The sequence below is a fragment of the Equus caballus genome, chromosome 8 (assembly GCF_041296265.1).
Source record: "Equus caballus isolate H_3958 breed thoroughbred chromosome 8, TB-T2T, whole genome shotgun sequence".
Classification (NCBI taxonomy): Eukaryota; Metazoa; Chordata; class Mammalia; order Perissodactyla; family Equidae; genus Equus; species Equus caballus.
This window is the reverse complement of record NC_091691.1, coordinates 50,803,023-50,822,406: the sequence shown is the minus strand read 5'-3', so window position 1 is coordinate 50,822,406 and position 19,384 is coordinate 50,803,023. Positions and strand designations below refer to the sequence as shown.

General features: G+C 37.3%; 1 long non-coding RNA gene across 1 annotated transcript; it reads left to right on the top strand.

Moving 5' to 3' along the window:
* Nucleotides 1-766: 766 nt before the first annotated feature.
* Nucleotides 767-19,022, top strand: LOC138915269 (uncharacterized). The gene is made up of 4 exons (XR_011420967.1): nucleotides 767-4,362; nucleotides 10,424-10,496; nucleotides 12,723-12,864; nucleotides 18,878-19,022. It is a non-coding gene; the product is annotated as an uncharacterized lncRNA (long non-coding RNA).
* The last annotated feature ends 362 nt before the right edge of the window (nucleotides 19,023-19,384 follow it).

The window sequence follows — 19,384 nt, the reverse complement described above, 5'->3', positions numbered from 1 at the left end:
ACTTAATTGCATTGTGATGGTGCCTATCATTAATTTGTCGAGGCTTGCTTTCTTGCCTGACATTTGGTAAATTTTAATAAATATTTGACTTGTGCTTAGAAGAAAATTGTAGCCTCCAATTAATGGATGTAATATTCTATATGTTCCTTAGCATAATCTATCAATTCCTGAGACACATGTAATCATTTTCCATTATGACATTGGAATTTTTCTCTCCCTTGCAGAGCTGTCAGATTTGCATAACATAATTTGAGATTTGCTATTAAATGCATAAAGATTTAGAATTGTTTTATCTTCCTAATGAATTGAACTTTAAGCAGTTATTTTTCTTAGATCTGGTAATGCTTTGTCTCAAAATCTATTTTATACAGTATTTATAATGTAACATCAATTTTCTTGTTTGTATTTGCCTGATACATATTTTCCCTGGTCTTTTTACGTATAAATTTTCTGTGTCTGTATGTGTTTAATAGGGTCTCTTGAAAATGACTTATAGCTGGATTTTTTAAGAACTTTGTGAGACATCTTTGTTTTTTAACATAAAAGTTTCTCTCTTTTGTAATTACTGACATACTTGGACTTATTGCTACATTTTAATTTTTACTTTCTATTTTTTGACTTTTTTTGTTTCGTGTTTTATTTCCCTTCTTGCCTTCATTTGAATTGTTTTATTTGTTTTGTTTTTTTGTTTGTTTTGTTTTGTTGGCTTATTTTTCCCATCTGCTCTCCATTGTTATACTTTACTATTTAGAAATTATACTCTATATATTTATTTTTTAGTGATGATCCTACATAGTTTCATATGCATATTTAACTAAACAATGTCTGAAATTGATCAATATCTTTATCCACTACTTGAAGTATACTGAAACCTAAAAAGCTTAAATTGTGGTCACCAACTCCCCAAATAAACTATATTCTATTTGTGTCTGGTGTTTTTTCTTAATCTGTATTTTAATCCCATACTTTAGAAATTATTATTACTGTTTTAAAAACAATGTTTCATTGATTTGCCAAAATCACTGCCTACTGTTCCCTATTTGTGTCTCAGAACTTCTATAATTTTCTTACTCAGTGGAGCAGAATTTTTAGAATTTTCTTTAGTGAGAATTGGTGGTAAACTTTCAGTTTTTGTTTAGCTGAAAACAAGCAAAATTTCGTTATTATTCTGGAAAGATAGTTTTGCTTGTATAGAATTCTAGATTGATATTTATTTCTGTCTACGCATATTCAAGAATCTTCCACTGCTTCTGTTTTCTATTGTAGCTGTCAGTTTAAAGTCATTCTTTTATTTCAGGCTTCTCTAAATATCACACTTGTGTTTAGTGTTCTACAGTTTGAAATTGAAAATTGAAATTGTCTGATGACTAATTGTATAAATATAGGTTATATATATATTTGTATTTAAGGCAGTTGATGGGGTTCTGGGTTCTGAACTTTTGTGTCTTTTCATAATTCAGTAAAATTATTTGTTTTCATTCCTTTGATTATTGCCTTATTCTGATTTTTTCTACCATATCTTTTCCTGATTAGACCTTCTCATTCCATCTTAACCTCTTTTATATTTTTCATAATTTTGTGTCTTTAGACTACTACAAAGAAGAGGATAACTTCTTTGCGTCTATCTTCTAGTTCACTAAATTTTTCTTCAGCTCTATCTAATTTTCCCTTCAGTCTGTCAACTGGGTTCTAAATTTTTATTATTTTATTTTCATTAAAAATTATATTTCACTTATTTCAAAGTTTGCTATTTAATTTCTGTAGTCTCTTGTCCTTCGCTCATAATTTCAACTAATATTTTATTTATTGAAACATACAAAAAGTAATCATTTTATATTCTCTTTCTGATAAATTCCAAGGTCTGAAATATTTGCTAGTATCTTTTTTCTGCTGGGTCTCATTAATTTCATCTTATTTGTTCACATATTTCATGATTTTTCATTGTGAGCTCATATTCCTTAAAACTTCAGCTGTGATAATTCCTTAAAACCTGGATGTGATTTCTTTGCTCTGCAGAGCATTTTTACTGACTTCTACTAGTTACATGATGTCATCGCCAATTTGGAATCAGTTGAAAACTTTTGCTGTCCACATAGATAGTATGAATCCAAACTGAAAAATGCAAATTTTGAGAGCAAAAATTGTGCTTACAAGTTATCAGAAAACTTAGAGAGGCAAACTTATTTGCTGACCCTTCAATTTGGCAAATTTAATTCTCATTCACCCTCCAAGATCTCAATTTTGTCCTGAGATCTCCTACTAGAACTTTCACTTCAGAAAGTCCTTGATTCGTTACCTATTTCACATGGTCTGCACTGTTGTCAAAATAGAAGCTGAAATTATCGTGGTTAAACAGATGCTTCCTGGGAAAAAACTGCTTCAGACCTTTTTTATTTCCCAAGTGTCTTTTTCTCTGTTTTCAGCTTCTGAACATTCTTTACTTTCTTGCTTTCCTTTAAAGGAAATAGTTTAAAAAGATGTTTTCAATACATTATTAAGAATTTTAAGTTATTTTTATTTTTCAGGGTATGTGGGCTGTTTGTCACTGGAATTGAAATTCCTTTTCTGCAGCTTCTGGGAGAAGCATTCTGTGACCAAGTGCCTTAGGTAGCACACTGATGTGCCACGAGGGGGCGAAGATGAAACACTAAAGTGTTCGCTGATATTCTTGAAAATCAATTCAGCAGCATTTAGATGTTATTTAATTAGAGCAAAAACACCCTCAAGGAGGACATTATATGATTGCAAGAGTGAGAGGCAAACATTAAAAATAAGATTGTAGCCTCAATACAAGTTGCTCAATCTATTTTGTGGGGCTGCGCACTTTGCTGTTTTTAGCTTTTCTTTTTTGTACGAGAAATTATTTGAGTCAAAATATTCTTTGAATACATATTTATTTATGGCTCATCCAAAAGAGATTTAACATGTAATTTTCAGCTATAACTATGCTTCTATAATATTTAAGAATATTTTCACATGATACTATGACCCAAGAAAACCTGAGATTTCACCCTGAAAATTCCCAAACTTGAAGCTATAATGTTGATTTGATACTGTGGTTGTTGCTGTGGAGACTTCTGGGTTGTTTAGAAACCAAAAAAACAAAGCAGTGACTTTTGAATGAGGTAGGGAAATAAGCAGCAGGTGCTTATGAACTGCAAATATAAAAGATTTTCCTTCAATAGAGTTAGACTGTCACTACCCTACCTCGTTACCATGAGTCAAATGTGAATGTTGTGTCTACCAAGGGAAATCTCTCTTGTCCTTGTTTACTCTCCTTAGGTTAATTATTTTCATACAGAGAATTTACAATAGATCTTCTCTGGCAGCTCCGGGGACCAGACCTCGCTGTGGAGAGAAACATTCCCAGAAAAGTGGTAGGCAATTTTGGAGGTATGCTAACTCTCTCATGATACCAGAGCATTAGTTAGGACATTTTCTACATTGAAGATATTTGTTTTCTATTGTGATAGTCATAGAAATATTCATTAACCTTCAAGTTTACACGTGGCATTGCTTGCGATTACATTATATAATCACCATTGTTATTGTATTATTAATGTGTAGCCCTCAAATCTGTTTTGAAACTGATAAGATAAAATTGTAAGTAAATGTGGATGTCTTCTGTGGAAATGCAGTTTTTATTTCATGCTAATGTGAAATAATGAAATCTTTTCCCTAATTGGAAAGATTAACTCCTTGGGGTCCATGACACAATTTCAAGGTTACCATTTTCTTCAGGTGAATGGGAAATCTAAGGCATGAGAAAATGGATAGGCAATGGAAATACCACTGTAGTAAGATGCAGAAAATCTGGGTCCTAATCCTGGCTCTGCAGTGTATTAATGATGTGATCTTGAATAAATCAATTAATCTCTCTAAATTTAGGCTTCCCATCTATAAAAATAGGTATAATCTTGGTGTTGTGGTAATTAAGAGCAAGCATTGGGGGAAGTTAGAAATAGGTTTAAGTAGCAAATCTACTACCCGTGAACAAGTATGAACAAGCTGCCTAGCCTCTGTAGGACTCAGCGTTCTCATCTATAAAATGGAAATAGTACAGTGTCATTTGAAATAATAAGGCAGTTGGCTTTTTTTTCCTGCACAAATGCAAATCCATTTTTTTTCTTACTCCATCATTCTTCCTTAGATATTAGGTTTCAGGTGCCTCAGAGTAGAGTTGCTACAGCAAAATTGCAAAGAAAGAAAGAAAATAGTCAATTCAGGCAATGGTCCTTGAATTTATGACAGATTTGAAAGAAAATCTTCCAAGCCAATATTTTCTATTCTTGTTCCAGGAAAGTTACCCCTTGCCTGGCCTGGGAAAAGCAGAGGCAGGTCAGAGAAGTGGACATTTAAGTGGTACGTTGGTTGGTGTCCCAGGCAAGAGGATCTGGCTCTCATTCCACCTTGGGTGCAGTTGAAGAGAATGAGAGAACTCGAAGATAAGTTTATCAGTCTAAGATAAGACAGGAATCTTGTGTTGCATCTTGAGTGAGAATTTGGAAAATCAGGCCCCTTCCCACATTACAACCTCAGTAGGTAACTTTCCTATCAGGTCATAAATTTGTTGACGTCAGAAACCATGTCTTGCTTATTCACCCAATAAATAATTATGAAATGCCTACTTTTCTGTCACTGGCATAGAGTAATGAAGACACCAACCAAGATCCCAACTCAAATGGAATCTATACTGTAGGGTTCTTTATATTTATGTTCCTTTCCAGCAATGCTGGCTCATAGAACATACAAGATAAATATTTATTGAATGAATAGTAGATGAATGAGCTTTTCTTTTACCCAGATAGAATAAGTAAGTCTGGAGACCTTCTCTTCTAGGCTAAAAAAAAAAAGAATGACTTTATTTCCATGAAGATTAGTCTAAGAAACAGCATGAAAAGTTTAAGATGGAATTAAGTTCTATTTCCGGTTCCACGTCTACCTTCTAAATTGAGCATCTACTCCTCATTGGCACAGTCTATAAATAGATATTCTACTTATTTTTTTATGAATGACCAATCCTTACACCATGGGAGACTTATGACTATAAATAAAAATTGATTTCAAAATTACATCAGCAATTCAAGCATCTTGTAGTGTACTAAAAAATAGATTAAAGTAATTATCCTCCATGTGCCATTTGAAGCTGTAAGAAATGGCCACATTGTCATTTTGATAAATAATGCCAGTGTGAGAGAATGGTGCATGCTTTAATTTTGTCCTTTGGAGTTGCAAACCCCACATTCATTTAAAAGTAGTCTGGGATGATACAGCAGGCTTGTTTGCCAGGGGAAAAATCATTATCGTCTCTTTTAATAAAAGTGCTGACGACCATTGCTCAGTAACCCTTCTTCTCAAGTAACAGATCTGTGGCTTCAACACAGGATTATAATTGATTATCGGCACTACATAGTCTTATTAGACAGAGAACTGTATTAAAAATAGTGCCAAGATGTAGTTTTAAGATATATGGGAGATGATGGCTGCTTACAATAAATAGTCCTCGTACCAGGAAATACCCCAAGCGAATTTCTTGAGAACCTTAATGCATTCTTGATCAAGACTCAAATAGCTTCTATTTCAAACTGTGCATCAGTTTTAATACTGACATTAATTTTTGCTTGAAAAGGACCTTGAGATATCATCTAACCTACACTCCTACTTCTAAAAAGAACCATAATGACCACTTTGGTACCAGGGAATTAATTCTGTTTTTAAAGCATCTGAGAAAAAGAGATTCTACAACTTTCTGGATCTAGAAATTCACAGGCTGGGTAAAACAAGATCACTCCATCTTGTACTTAATCCTGGAGCACTTGGCAGGATGGAGAACCAGCAGCCCTCCCCTTTGGTGGGCTCTTTGCCTCCAGAACTGGGAGGCTGAACTGCCATTACCCAGGTCATGTCCCATTCTTTGCAACATTTCCAGACAGGACACTGCTCTTGGCATTTTGGATGTGCTTAATAGATCTTAATAATAAATACAATTTCTTCAGAGCTTTCCTTCTTGAAACCATGGGTGACATGAAATAATGTTGTAGGTTGGATTCTCTGGGAAATAAGTTCTGAGTTCAGGAAGTTCATTTGGGAGTTTGTTTATCAGAGTTAATACTCGTGAGAGGTTAGGGAAGCATAATTGGGCAGAAGGAGAAGGTGAACTGAGATGCAGTTGCAAACCACATCTTAACTGATTCTACAGGCTGCCCTGGAGCCGGCATGGGCCTTCAGCATTGTCCTGAGTGCAGACAAGGGGGATCAGCCTTTGTACCCATACATGTACCAATTATCGGATGCTAACTGCTCCTGGAGAGGGAGCCAATGTTGGGAAAGGCACCTTCCTTCTACAGAACTAGATTTCTGTACAGGTCACAGATGTGAGTCATCTGCTACCAACATTTCTAGAAGCTAGGGTAATAAGAGCCTAGGTCCTAAAGGGAGATGTGGTGGCACACTACAGTGTCTGCTGCAAATAAACATTTGTGCTACAGCATCCACTGCAAAGGTAATGCTTGTTGAATGAATTAACTGTTACAATTTTTTAAAAAAGGTGCTTCCAACGTGATGGGGGCAAGAAATAAATACTAAAAAATATTGATAGTGATACAGAAGTAGAATATGAATTTTTGATATCCATATAATTGACAGAAGTAGCAAGAATTGTAGTGACAAGGGGGCAGATAGGAGAGAGTTGGGCAACCTTTCTGATACTCAAGACTGACCATGTCATTTTCTATTTATAAAATATGATGACCTGGGGCTGGCCCTGAGGCCCAGTGGTTAAGTTCGCGCACTCCGCTTCGGTGGCCCAGGGTTTTGCAGGTTCAGATCCTGGGCACGGACATGGCACCACTCATCAGGCCATGCTGAGGCGGTGTCCCACATGCCACAACTGGAAGGACCCACAGCTAAAATATGCAACTATGTACTGGGGGGATTTAGAGAGAAAAAGCAGAAAGAAAAGAAAAGATTGGCAGCAGTTGTTAGCTCAGATGACAAAAAAAAAAAAAAAAAACAACTGATGTCCTGATTTTTGTCTTTCCATCTCTATCTTGTACCGTGACTTCCTTTCTGACATTGGCTGTTCTGTAAATACACAACATACATCTTAACATCTACACTTTTGCTCCTGTAACTTCTTTCATCTGCAACGTCTTCTCCATCCCTATGAACTATCAAACATTTATTAATCGTTAAATAAAGACTTAAATGAGGAAGTCACCCTTCTTGAAGTGCTTCCTGTATTCTCTTGCTGCTGCTGCCTAGAATTTACAGCCTCCTCCTTTCAGTAGCCTCCCTATTGTATATTCTCCAATCTTTTCTTTGTTCATGTTTTACTCACCTGCTCAGACTGTAAACTCTCTGAGAGCAACAGTCTTACATCTCTTTGAATAATTACTAACTGATGTCGTGTCTGGTAAGTGATTGTCACTCAAAATTGTCTTTTAGTTGAATTAATGAATTGCATAATATTTGGGTAGGTTTCCAATTGTTCGAGAGGATTCAGGGATATTGTAATTTAGCAGAACATAATACTCAAGGGCAAGGAAAAAGGAATATCTAAAGCAATTTTAGAAAGTGGTTAACAAGACTTTTCTAGCTGGACCAGAGGGTTCATGTAGGCAGAGGGAGAGGTAGACGGGAGAGGACCTTGAACACCTGGGTAAGAAGTTCACACTTAAGTATTTTAGTTAATGGTTTTCTAAAAGAGCCAGTCCCCAAAGTCTCATTTAAAGACTAAACAAGTGACTTATAAGGTATATTGAAGGGATGAGATTCCAAAATATCGCACCAGTTAGGCAGCTATTGCAATTACCTGGCATAAGGTGGAAGCCAACTCACCTCGAACGAGCAGTGTAGCAGGCAACATCACAGACAGACAGTGTAGGGGCACACTGATTATTCAGATAGGGCAAACCCAGGGCAGGTCAGAAATGGAGCATGGCGGGATACAGCAGGCAATACGAGAAGGTAGCAAATAGGTGACAGGAAGAAGTCTGCATCGTCTTGTGGTGAGCCGCCTACAGTTTATCCCACACTTCATCTGGGAGGTCTGCTTTCAGGTGGTTGGAACAAGAATTCAGAGAACGTGGCAGCAGGTAATAGGTAGAGTCCAGCAAGCCAATTGGCAGTAGAAAACTCTGGCAGAAGTGATGGGAAGCCAGCCATAATATCAGGAATTAGGAGCTAGAATCCTGTCTATGGGATTACTGGAGAGAACAAGATAGGGATCTAGTACTCTAGGACTCTAATACCAGGAGAAGCACAAGGACAAGGCGTCAGTTACTGAAATCAGCGTATAAGGTGTGAGAGTGATCACAGTAACAGGCAGCATTAGACGTGCGGATTTTGTTCTTATGCATTGCAAGGAAGGAGGCATGCTTGGTAACCTCCGGCAATGAGGGTCTTCTTTTAGGGATACGTAAAGAGAAAAACAGGAATACAGCCGGAGCTTTACTAGTCTGACAGCAATAGTAGGCCCTCAATAAGAACTCTAATAGTATTCCCTCAGGAATGGTTATCATTGACCAGAGGGACTCAACCACCCTTTTCTTTTCCTCTTACTATTACTGAAAATCACCACGGTATACTTCCACGCCTAGGGTTAAATACTTGTGGCTTCCACTTACTGCTTTCTGTCTGTGTGTCTCTCAACTTCTATCTCCCACTTAAGATTCCTAGCTGTTCTAAATGCCTCATATTCCAACTTCGCAAGAAAGGCTCCAGATAGCACAGTAGTCAGTATTATAGAAAGTTGGCAGGACTGTCTCATAAATACACTTAATGGGCTGCTGACAAGCCGATAACCTGGCTGCTGTAAGGTCAGATGCCATCACTGGTTGACCCAGCTGTGATCCTGGTGATTGGATTGGATTACTTGGTGATTGGTGGTTAGCCTCCCCTTACCAAGAGCAGTGAAGGTGGCAGACATTAAGAGTCATACTGGACTCCTCTAATCCACTAAGACGGGAGTAGAAGATCAAGACAGTAGCAATAGGAAGGCTGATGGGATGTTGACTGAGGGTTCCCAAAATCCATACACAAGATGGCAGCGGCAGGCCACCAGGGAGGTAGTTTCAAAGTGATATATAAAAGAAACATTATAAAGAAGACTTGATAGGATTTGGTTGCTAAGTAATTTGGCTGAGTTTTCTCATACCTTCCTTTCTTCCAGAAAAATCTCTGAACACAGCCTTTTAAAAAGGTTTTATGCATTCTAGAAAAAAGAACTAAAAGAAAGCTCTGGGAGTTGAAGTATACATGCTATCTCTTATTTTCTGTGCTATATGAAGCCCACGATAAGCTAAAGTTCATGACAAAATAAAGGTTCCTGGATAGATTGAGACGGAGACAAATTTGGGGGAAAAAAAAAAAGAGAGAGAGAAGAGAACATCCAAGATCAATCAATAAGATTCCAAACAGCATTTAATACAAAGCCAAAAGTTAATATGTTCATCTATGTAAAATAAACCAAGAGGATTTTGAATGCAAATAGTCCATTTTAGAGTGAGCCAAGACAGGCACATCCAAACCTACTTATTAGCACCTCATAAATCCTGCAGCGAGAAGGAATATACTTAGTGTTTAAGCAAATGGAGTTTGTTAAATCTAAAATGGGCCAAAGAAATGAAAATTTTAGATCAGAACTTTAAGAAGCAGTCAGGACACACTAACCCTGTTGAAAGACGTTTTCCTTTCAGGTGCCCATATCATCAAGTTTCCAGAATTGCTCACAATGTATAAACCAATGCAAGGACTCCTCTGTGCATCAGTTTATTCTGAGCAGATAAAGATTTGTAACTATGGAAACTAAAGTACAAAAATAATTAGTGGGCTTTAAAAAAAAGTAACTTAGGTGTTGTTCATACTGACTTCAGGTGATTTACATATGCAATCTAACTGGCCAGGACCGTCTATGGCTTTTAGTGGTCTTCAATGAAAGTTAAACTGAATAGACTGACCATGAATTTTTGTTAATGACCAGGTATATTCAGATTTATTTAATACATGTCCAACTCTTGATAAATCCATCCATAGAAAAATGCAATGGCATGGATAAATGAAACAAAACTACATTTTCACTTATAGTTCAAATTCCCTTACTTCTTGTTAGCTCGTCTCATCCTCAAAATGAAGAATATAAGCAAACCCCCCAAACTTTCTGCCTTCTCCACAAACCAGTTCTAGACTGGCTGATTCAAGTTTCCCTTTCAAGTTATTTCCAAGTTTTTTCAGTGAAGATTTAAGCAGGCAATGAATCAGCCTGTCATTTAGAATGAAAAGAAACCAAAGATGTGGAGGGGGGTGGGTACCAAGAGAGAGGGTATGACAATCTCCTAGTGGGCCATGATGGGCAGCTTCTGGCATGGCTCCCAATGACTCCTGACTCCTGGTACTCACATCTCTGTGTAATCCCTTCTCCTAGGATGTGATTTGGACCAGCACTGGCTGGCACCTTAATTACAGCCCTGTGAGAAACCCTGAAGCAGAGAACTCAGGTAAGCTGTGCTCAGACTCATAATCCACATAAATTATAGGATAATAAATGCCTGTTGTTTTAAGTGACTAAGTTTGGGGGTAATTTGTTACACAGAAATATATAATGAATACAGGAGCTTATAATGAATACAGAATATTCTTCTTGCCCACCCTCCATCCCAGTAACTTGGTGCTGCGCCATAGATTTTGAAATATTTGACCATATTCCCCAGGAGATTTTGGTATAATCACCTCTCCTGCTTCTATCCTCTATCCACTTGAAAGCCAGTGGCTCATCTTTACACTCAAAAATAAGGACTTAAATAATTAAGAATTTATTGTGCACAAAGGCCTCCATATTTGTGAATTGAGTTTTGTGGTTTTAAAGGTTCTAGGTGTGTGGCACACCTATTTACCCTGTGTGAGTTGTTCTAGGTGTATGGCATACCTAGGTACTCTCTGACAAATATGATAGAAGAATAGTAATTTCTCAGTGGCGGAACTAGCAGAGGGGGTGAAAGAGACCAGTAAGAAGTAGGGAAATGGGAGAGGAGACTGGCAAAATAATGAAAGATGGTAATTTCAAAGTTAGAAAACTCAGGATTTCAGCATACAATATTCTGTGTGTAAGCTCTATGATTTAGGAGGAAATTATTCAACCTTCAAGGCCCTCTATTTTCTTCATTTATGTAAATGGGAAGCAATCAACTAATGCAAATGAAGGAGTCCAGCACTGGGGGGCAGGGGGAGCACACAGCGAGAGGTGTCTATGTCCTTCCTTTCTTGCGGTGATGCAGAGCAAACGCAAGAGTGGGAGAAACTGTCTCTTCATCAGTTGACCTTCTTTCCCATGGCCATCTCATACCATGCTCTTTTTTGTGTGGGTTGTGAAGCTTACTTCTGGTTTTCTCACATCTCAGGTCAGCACAAGCTAGTAGTCAACTTATTTTGCATTCATTGGGAACTCTGGATTTAATCTCTAAAGGATAGAAAATATAAACCATATTTGATTTTAGGAAGGCTGCTGTACTCATTCCCATAGCATGTAAAATTTATGGAATCTCCATCAGTTTCTTGTCTATATTTTGTGCCCCTTGCTCACCTTCTCTCTCCTTGCATCTTGGAGGAAAGGCAGACATATAGAAAGAGTTAACATAGCCTGGTCTGTTTGAGCTGTGCTGAGCCCTGAAGCTATATAACTGGACTAGAGATACGATTAAGGGCAAGCAAAGCTTAATGTATTCAGATGGGAACAGGGTTTAGCTTGGATAAGGGAGGTTTCTCCCAATTAGGTCTTGCTAATATCATGCAGGCACCAAGACTTATGAGTAGATTTGAAAATTGGGCTCTTCTGTGTAAAACATTGCCCGAACTGTCCTCCAGCAACGTTCAGTATGCAAGTGGATAGAAATGTATTTGAGAGCTTCTGTCAGACCTCTTTTCTCTCAGTGAGTAAATTCTCTCACAGAATGAAACAAGGTGAAGAGCAGTAATACAGCCAGAGTTCTCAGAGTCAATCATTTCTAGTTAATTTGGGGAATTTCTTCGCTGCGGAGATGTAGAGCTTATGCAGAGATCCCTGCACCTTTAGGCACCTACTCCTGAACCACGGGCTCATTGGTCTCCCTTGAGAGACTCCTTTGTCCTTGGATTTACTCCACGACCTCTCCCCACTTCCCAAATTAACTCTTTGGGGCTAGATTTCTGGTACCAACCCTTCCTTTTAATTTCTGGTTTTGCTGTCCATTTGTTCAGAGGCTTGATACTCAGCATCCCACACTCCTTCACCTGGACAATCCCACCAGGTCCCCTTTGCCCTTTGCTCCCACGTCTTCCCTGAACATAAGCCATCCCTGCCTACTCCCAGCCCCAGCCATGGCAGAGCTGGTCAAAAATGAAAAGTAAGACCTTTCCATTAACCAGCTGGCCAACTCAACCAACTCAGCAGGGAAAAAGGATTTATTGCATGTCATTAGACCGAATAGTTTATTTGCCTTTTAAAAAGATGACCTATATGTTTAACTTCTCTATTTGATCTGCACACTTCTTTAGATCACATCTTACTAGTATTTGTATCTCCTAGGTTGCCCAACACAGTGTTTCAATTGTATGGTGCTTAATATAGGTATCTCTTGAATGAGATTAAGAGAAGGAAAAGGAATCGGCATTAATAGGATAGTGTGTTAGGATTTTTACATGTACTATTTGTTCAATACTAACAAAAATCCTCTTCTCCCATTTTACAGAGGAAGGAACTTAATTTATCCAAGGCCAAGTGACCAGTATGTAGCAGAGCAGATACCAGAGCCCGGGGCTGTCTGACACAAAGCCTTTATACTTTGTTTCACGACATGCTGCTTACCACTGTGGCCTCATTGCTGTGATCAGGCAAGATTCTTTCCTCTAGTTTTGTGTCACTGAACCTTGTATGGGCATTGTGGATTATGGGACGATGGCAGTCAGACGAGAATTGCTTAGAAATTAAAAAGTAGTTCATAAAAATTGAATTGGTAAAAGCAACAATTGGGTTGTATTCTAAGTTGCTCATTTTGCATTTTCTCAGGCTATGATCCCTTTTTCACTTCAGACAGAATTCTTTCTGAAATTTTGGAAACAACACTGACAATATGTTAGTGTAAATAGGATGTTAAAATATAGTGATGCCTCTGAGTATAAGAAAAATCTGTTTTTCATATTTTTATTTTCATATTTTATTTTACATATTTTATTTTACATTCTCATATAAAATAGTGGTATTTAAGGTCTTATTACCCTTTTAGGAGAATCCATTAAAAATGGCCTTTTTCCCTACTACAAATGCTAGTTTTTTATAAGGAATGCTGCTTAGACATAAATGAAGCATACACAAAACTGGCAAAAACATTGCTAACTAGTTAATATTAGCATCACTGGATAAAAATGAGTTTAAAATGAAAATGTAAAACAGGAAGTAAACAACAATTTTTAAATGTTTTATAAATTGTAAAAGCACTCCAGTGTCCAGAGAGTTACTAACATATTAAGCAGTAGTTGGAAACATTGACTAAAACCTGAAGAAAAAAAATTAAAATTTATGAAGGCATTGCCAAATGAACAGAGTATGCATAACTGTTGGAGAACAAATTATAAATTTTAAAAACTGCTTGAAAAAGAGGAAAAAAGTGCACAAAGATTCAAAAAACAGAGCCACACATTTTTTTGAAAAAAAATATAACGTGAAAAAATGCTTAAAACTGTAAACAAAGTTCAGAGACCATTCTATGGTGCATGAAATTTACCAGACAAGAGAAATCACTGAACCAAAACAGCCACTGGAAGTCTGTCCACTGTTGGGAGCACGGAACACCTAGGATGCGTGCTTTTGTTCTTCCCGCGAACACTCTTCTTTGGAGAATCTGCGGGTTTAGTACAGCGCTCCTTCCGAACTCGTCTGAACTTTCCTCCTCTTCCAAGTGCACCCGTTGAAATTCCGGGGATCTGGTATTACAAGTCAGGTTAGAGCTATCCCTCCCCGGTTTTGTTCCCAATAGTCTACCATTTTTTCTTTTTATCTGCTTAAACTCCATTTCAAGGTAATTATGACAGCATTAATTTTTTTTTCCTAATCTTATTACTTAGGAACTTCTGTCCTCCCTGTGTGCATTTGTGCCTTTAGCTGAAATAGATAGACCTAATCTTAGAATCTCATCTCTAACTCTTAGACATAATTCCGTGTGACCAGTTCAGTTCAATCCTAGAAGGCTTCTTTCTGTTTGACTAACTCCATGCTTTTTTGTGCCAATCTGTTTCTTTCTAAGGAGTCTTTTAAGCTTCCTCATATCTTCTTGAACAACACTTTACTTGCAGACAGGAATCAAAGAGAGGGGAGGAAGTGATGGTGACTTTTTTCTAATAACTGAATAAATCCCACTTGCAAATCGTGATTTCCCTTAGTAAATCCCTAACATCATGTGACTTTTGTAACTTTCACTGATAAAACTCTTTTTTGAAAAATTATGATTATTTCTACTGCTAAATATTATAACAAATATTTTCAAATGAAAACTTAATTGTTTGGTCTGATTTAAGCTGTATGGATGAAAATATAGGTAATTGAGGGATGTGATCACGATATACTTCTGGCTCAAACAATTTAGAGATGTAAAATTAAGTGCAGAATGTCCCAAACAGCTCTATTGTTCTTCCCATTATCTCTCATGATGATAAAGGAGGGAAAAACTTTTAAAAGAATTCTTATGACTTCCCACTGTTACTATTCCCATGTAAATCTTATTGGAATAGGTATTGAGGAACGTTATTGGAGGATGAGGAGAGTGAGGGAGAACAATTCATCCTCTCTCCTAGAAAGGGAGAATTCAGAGATGGAGCCTAATCTGCCTGAGAGGGAAAATAGAACTTATTGGTGCCGAATGACAATTACAGTCTACCTTTTTGGTTTGAGTAATTCATGAGTCAACATCATTCTGCTAATCAGATTATTAAAGTAAATAACAACAGAATGAATAAGTAGGCCACTAATTTGTCAAACATAACACCAATATGGTTATCATGTGCCTTGAAATAGACATTGCATGTGATGCAGTCATTCTAGATATTACATAAACTGAGTTATAGCTACTCTTGGTCACTGAATTTTCGGGTTTTAGAAAAAGTATTTAAATAAATGGACATGGATAATTGGGTTAAATGTCATAACCAAACCTTTATTTATTTATTTTTTTAACTCAATTAAAGTTCTGGGTATACAAAGTAAAATTATGCATCAAGTTTATTATAGAAGGACAACATAAATTCAACTAGGTTAAAACTTCTCTTTATTTTATAGAATACATGTTTCTAGAACCTGGAAAATGGTACACAGAATATGTTGATGTCTGCTGTTTTTTTTCCCTTTTTTTGAGGAAGATTAGCCCTGAACTAACATCTGATGCCAATCCTCCTCTTTTTGCTGAGGAAGAGTGGCCCTGAGCTAACATCTGTGCCCATCTTCCTCTACTTTATATGTGGGATGCCTGCCACAGCATGGCTTGATAAGCATGCATAGGTCTGCACCTGGCATCTGAACTGGAGAACCCTGGGCTGCTGAAGTGGAGCGTGCAAACTTAACCACTATGCCACCCGGCTGGCCCCAATGTCTACTGTTTTTCATGTTGCCAACCTTGTTGCTGCTTTCTTATAGTGATAACCACAGTTGAAGTACATTTTTTTCAGTGAATGCTTAATAGTAAAATTCATTAATAACTTTAAAATATAATATACTTACCAGGTGTCTAAAAATGACAAGTTCAATTTTACCTGGCAAGGAGAGAATGTATTACATAAAACTGTAGTTAATTGAATTTATTTTAAATATATAATATCACATAATTGTTACTCTACACATTCAAAATAATCTTTACAATTATTATTAATAAAGCTAGAATTTCAAACTACTCTTGGTTTCCTTTCCCTGTAGACATCACAAAAGAAACGTTATCTACTTAGATAAGAGAGCTGGATGAAATATGTACTGGAGATGTCTCTTAAGAAGAGGCTTGCTCAACAATTAGGTGATTATCCTAAAAAACTTATGGAATTTATCTGGAGATTTAACATGGAGTAAATACTAATTTTGGTCCACATTTTCCACTTCCCTAATACCAACATATAAAGTATATTATTATGTCATAAAATTCAGAAATTTTAGTTCTATCAGTCAAGATAGGTGAGTTTATGCTGCAGTAAGAAACACACACATTTCGGTGGTTTAAAATAACACGGTTTATTTCTCATTTGTGGTACACATTTGGTGAGTGTTCTTCTCCATGTTGTCCTTAATCGGGGATCTGGTGTGGGAGATGTAACCTGGGACCTTGCTGGTCTCTGGCAGGAGGAAAGAGAACACGGCAAATGGAGCTCTGGCTCTTCTTTTTATCTTCTGTTTATTTGCTCAAACTTTCTATTTTAACACTGATTTCAAAAGTGCTCCTGATTTTTCATTCAAGCATTTTAATAAAAACCACCTGGAAGTCTTTGTTAGATAATTCTAACATCTGTGTCATCTTGGCTTTGGCATCTGCTCATTGTCTTTTGTAGTTCTTTGTGTGCTGAGAAATTTTGGAGAATATCCTGGAGGTTTTGAATATTAAATTGTAAGACTTGGGTCGTGTTTAAATCTTACAGAGAATGTATACATTTTATACTAGAAAAATTGTTAGGTTCAGGCTGTCAGTTCCCATCTGCCTTCTGTAGGCTGTGGTTCTGAAGTCACTTTAGCCTTCATAGCCTTTGTCCTGCTCCTCAGCTATGCAGTGCTCCTCAGACAGTGACCTGGGCGGTCCTTTACCCCTCAGTTCAGTTCACAGTCTCTGGTATGCTAATTAGGATCAGGTCCTTGTTTGTGAGGCTCTGAGATGAGCCCTGGAGCTCATAAACAACTTCCTGGGATTGCTTTCACGAACTCCTTCCTCTCTGCTACTTCCCCAGCATTTCTGACTCCCTGAGTCTCCCCTTTTCAGGATTCTAGCCAAAATCCTGGGGATCTAGTTGTCCCACTTTGCTGAACACTTTTCGTTTGGACTAACCTCTGTGCTTAAGTTACAAAAGGACAGAGGAAAAAAAAAGTAATGGGTGGCCCTGCATTCATGGGACCTCAGCTCCTCCAATTGGAGAGGAAGGTACCCCTCCCTCAGAGATTTTGCTCCTACTAACCCCCTTACTGGTCCCTGCCACCACCACAGTGGGATTGCCTGGGGGGTGGAGTGTAAGAGAATGGAAAAAAAGAGAGGAGGAGAAGGGGGGTTTCCAAGTTCTCTCTGGGCATTAGGCGTTCCCCAAACACTCCTCAAACCAAAACTATAAGGCTTCTCCTGGAGCCGTCTCTGTGTCACAGTGCTTTCTTCTGTCTCATCTAAGCTGGGTGATATTGGAAAAAAAAAAAATAGTAAGCGCATTGCTAGTTCAGCAGTACTTCAAATTCTTGTGTTCTTCCCCAATGTGCCTGTTGCAATTTACTTTCCAGAGACTTCAAATAGCTGCTCCATGATTTCTGGCCAAGTTTTATTAATTGTATCAGGCATGAGAGATGGGTTGCAGTGTGCTTGCTTTGTCTTATCTGCTACTGGATCCGATACTGGCTTCTAAAACTTTCACCTGGAAATGATACATGTTACTTCTATTCACATCTTATTGGACTGTTGATGTAAATAATCCATAATCAATCTATAAATCAAAATTTGGGATGAGTTTGTTATGAGCCAGGTCTGAGGACTATAGCCTGGGGGACCTTCCCTCCCCAAGGAAGGGAGCACTCCAAAGAAGCAGGGTGTACAGAATGGCTATATACTGTCTTGGAACAAAGAGTGTACATCACATATGACAGAATAGCTCTCTTTCTACTGTCACGAGATTCTTGGCTGGCACAGTAGGTCAATGGTCACAAGGTGAGCACAGCAGGTTGGTAATTAATCATTAGTTTCCAGGAAGAGATGCCTATCCTTAAAGAAATGCCAATATGGGGGTAAACTATATCCCTATCTTTCAGGGCATCATTCTTGTCTTTGGGACATAGCAAATGTTTAAAGCAGATGTACAATGCATGCTCAACAGACCATGTCAGGCCCTTTTGGAAAAATAGGGTCAGGCCAAATTAGTTTTTAAACCAAATGGCTTCCTCATATACTTCACTGTAGCCTATTGCTTTTCATTTATTTATCAGACAGAAGAAGTCAAATAACCACATCTATCTTCAAAGAGAAAGAAAAATGCAGCCATACTATCTGCCCTGAAGGAGAATCAGAAGTATTTAGTAAATGGCACCCATGACTACCACAGTGCAATAGTTTGGAACTCTAGGGTGAACTTCATCTTGAGCCAAATCCTAGCATCAATTGATTATACGTGAGTTAGAGGAATTATGATTCTCTTGAAGGCATAAGTTTGGGTTTCTATACCATCAAAATCTATGACTATCTTTGTGAAACCGTATTCGAATCTACATAAAAGAAGAATCAGTGATGATATGCTCCACTCATATAATCTTGAACTCTTACATTGGTAAAATGCTAAACATTCCAGAATATGTTTAAAAAAATCCAAAGATGGTATCAATAGGAAAAATATTTATATGATTGAATATTAACTAGAAATAAAATATAACTGACATGAGAAAGCAGAGTTTGGTAGAAAAGACACTGAGTATGGAATCATATACATCTGTTGGTACTATATATTTTGCCAAATTGGTAGCTATTACAGTCTCATAAAAATTGATTCCAGAAACCTCCAAATGAGTCTTGGGATTGCTTACTCACAATGTTTCATATCAATGTGTACCTATTCTACTAAGATTAATTAACTTTTTTCCCCTAAAATAAGTTATTTGCTCCCACAAAAGCAGAACTTTTATTTTATTTCCTTTTAGGCAGAGCTCAGTTCCAGAGTTTCTCATCACAGGAAAACATTTTAGAAACAGAAAGCTGTTATGTAATCTCTTAACAGTGTGGAGAAGATGCAGGGCAAGAACTCAGTTCTAGCTTCCAAGTAATCCGAGGGAAATACGTAATTCTGTAAGTAATTCTCAGTGAACTGATAGTAACAGGACTCACAACAAGAAAATTGTTCCATAAAATATGCTGAATAGGAAATGACTCAGTGAAAATATTATTCAGAACAAGCAATTACTGAGTGAAAGTATTACCCACAGCAAACAATTACTCAGTGAAAATATTACAAGGAGCAGGCAAATATTCAATCAAACATTTGACAAGAAGAGCAATTATTCAATAAACAATCATATAATTGTACCCAATGGAGCATGCTTGCCACACAGCATACAAATCACTTGCAGACACTCAGAATGATGTTCTGACTGTTGAAAATGTGCATAATTTATGGTTCTCATTTGTCATTGTTGAGATAATTTCATTTC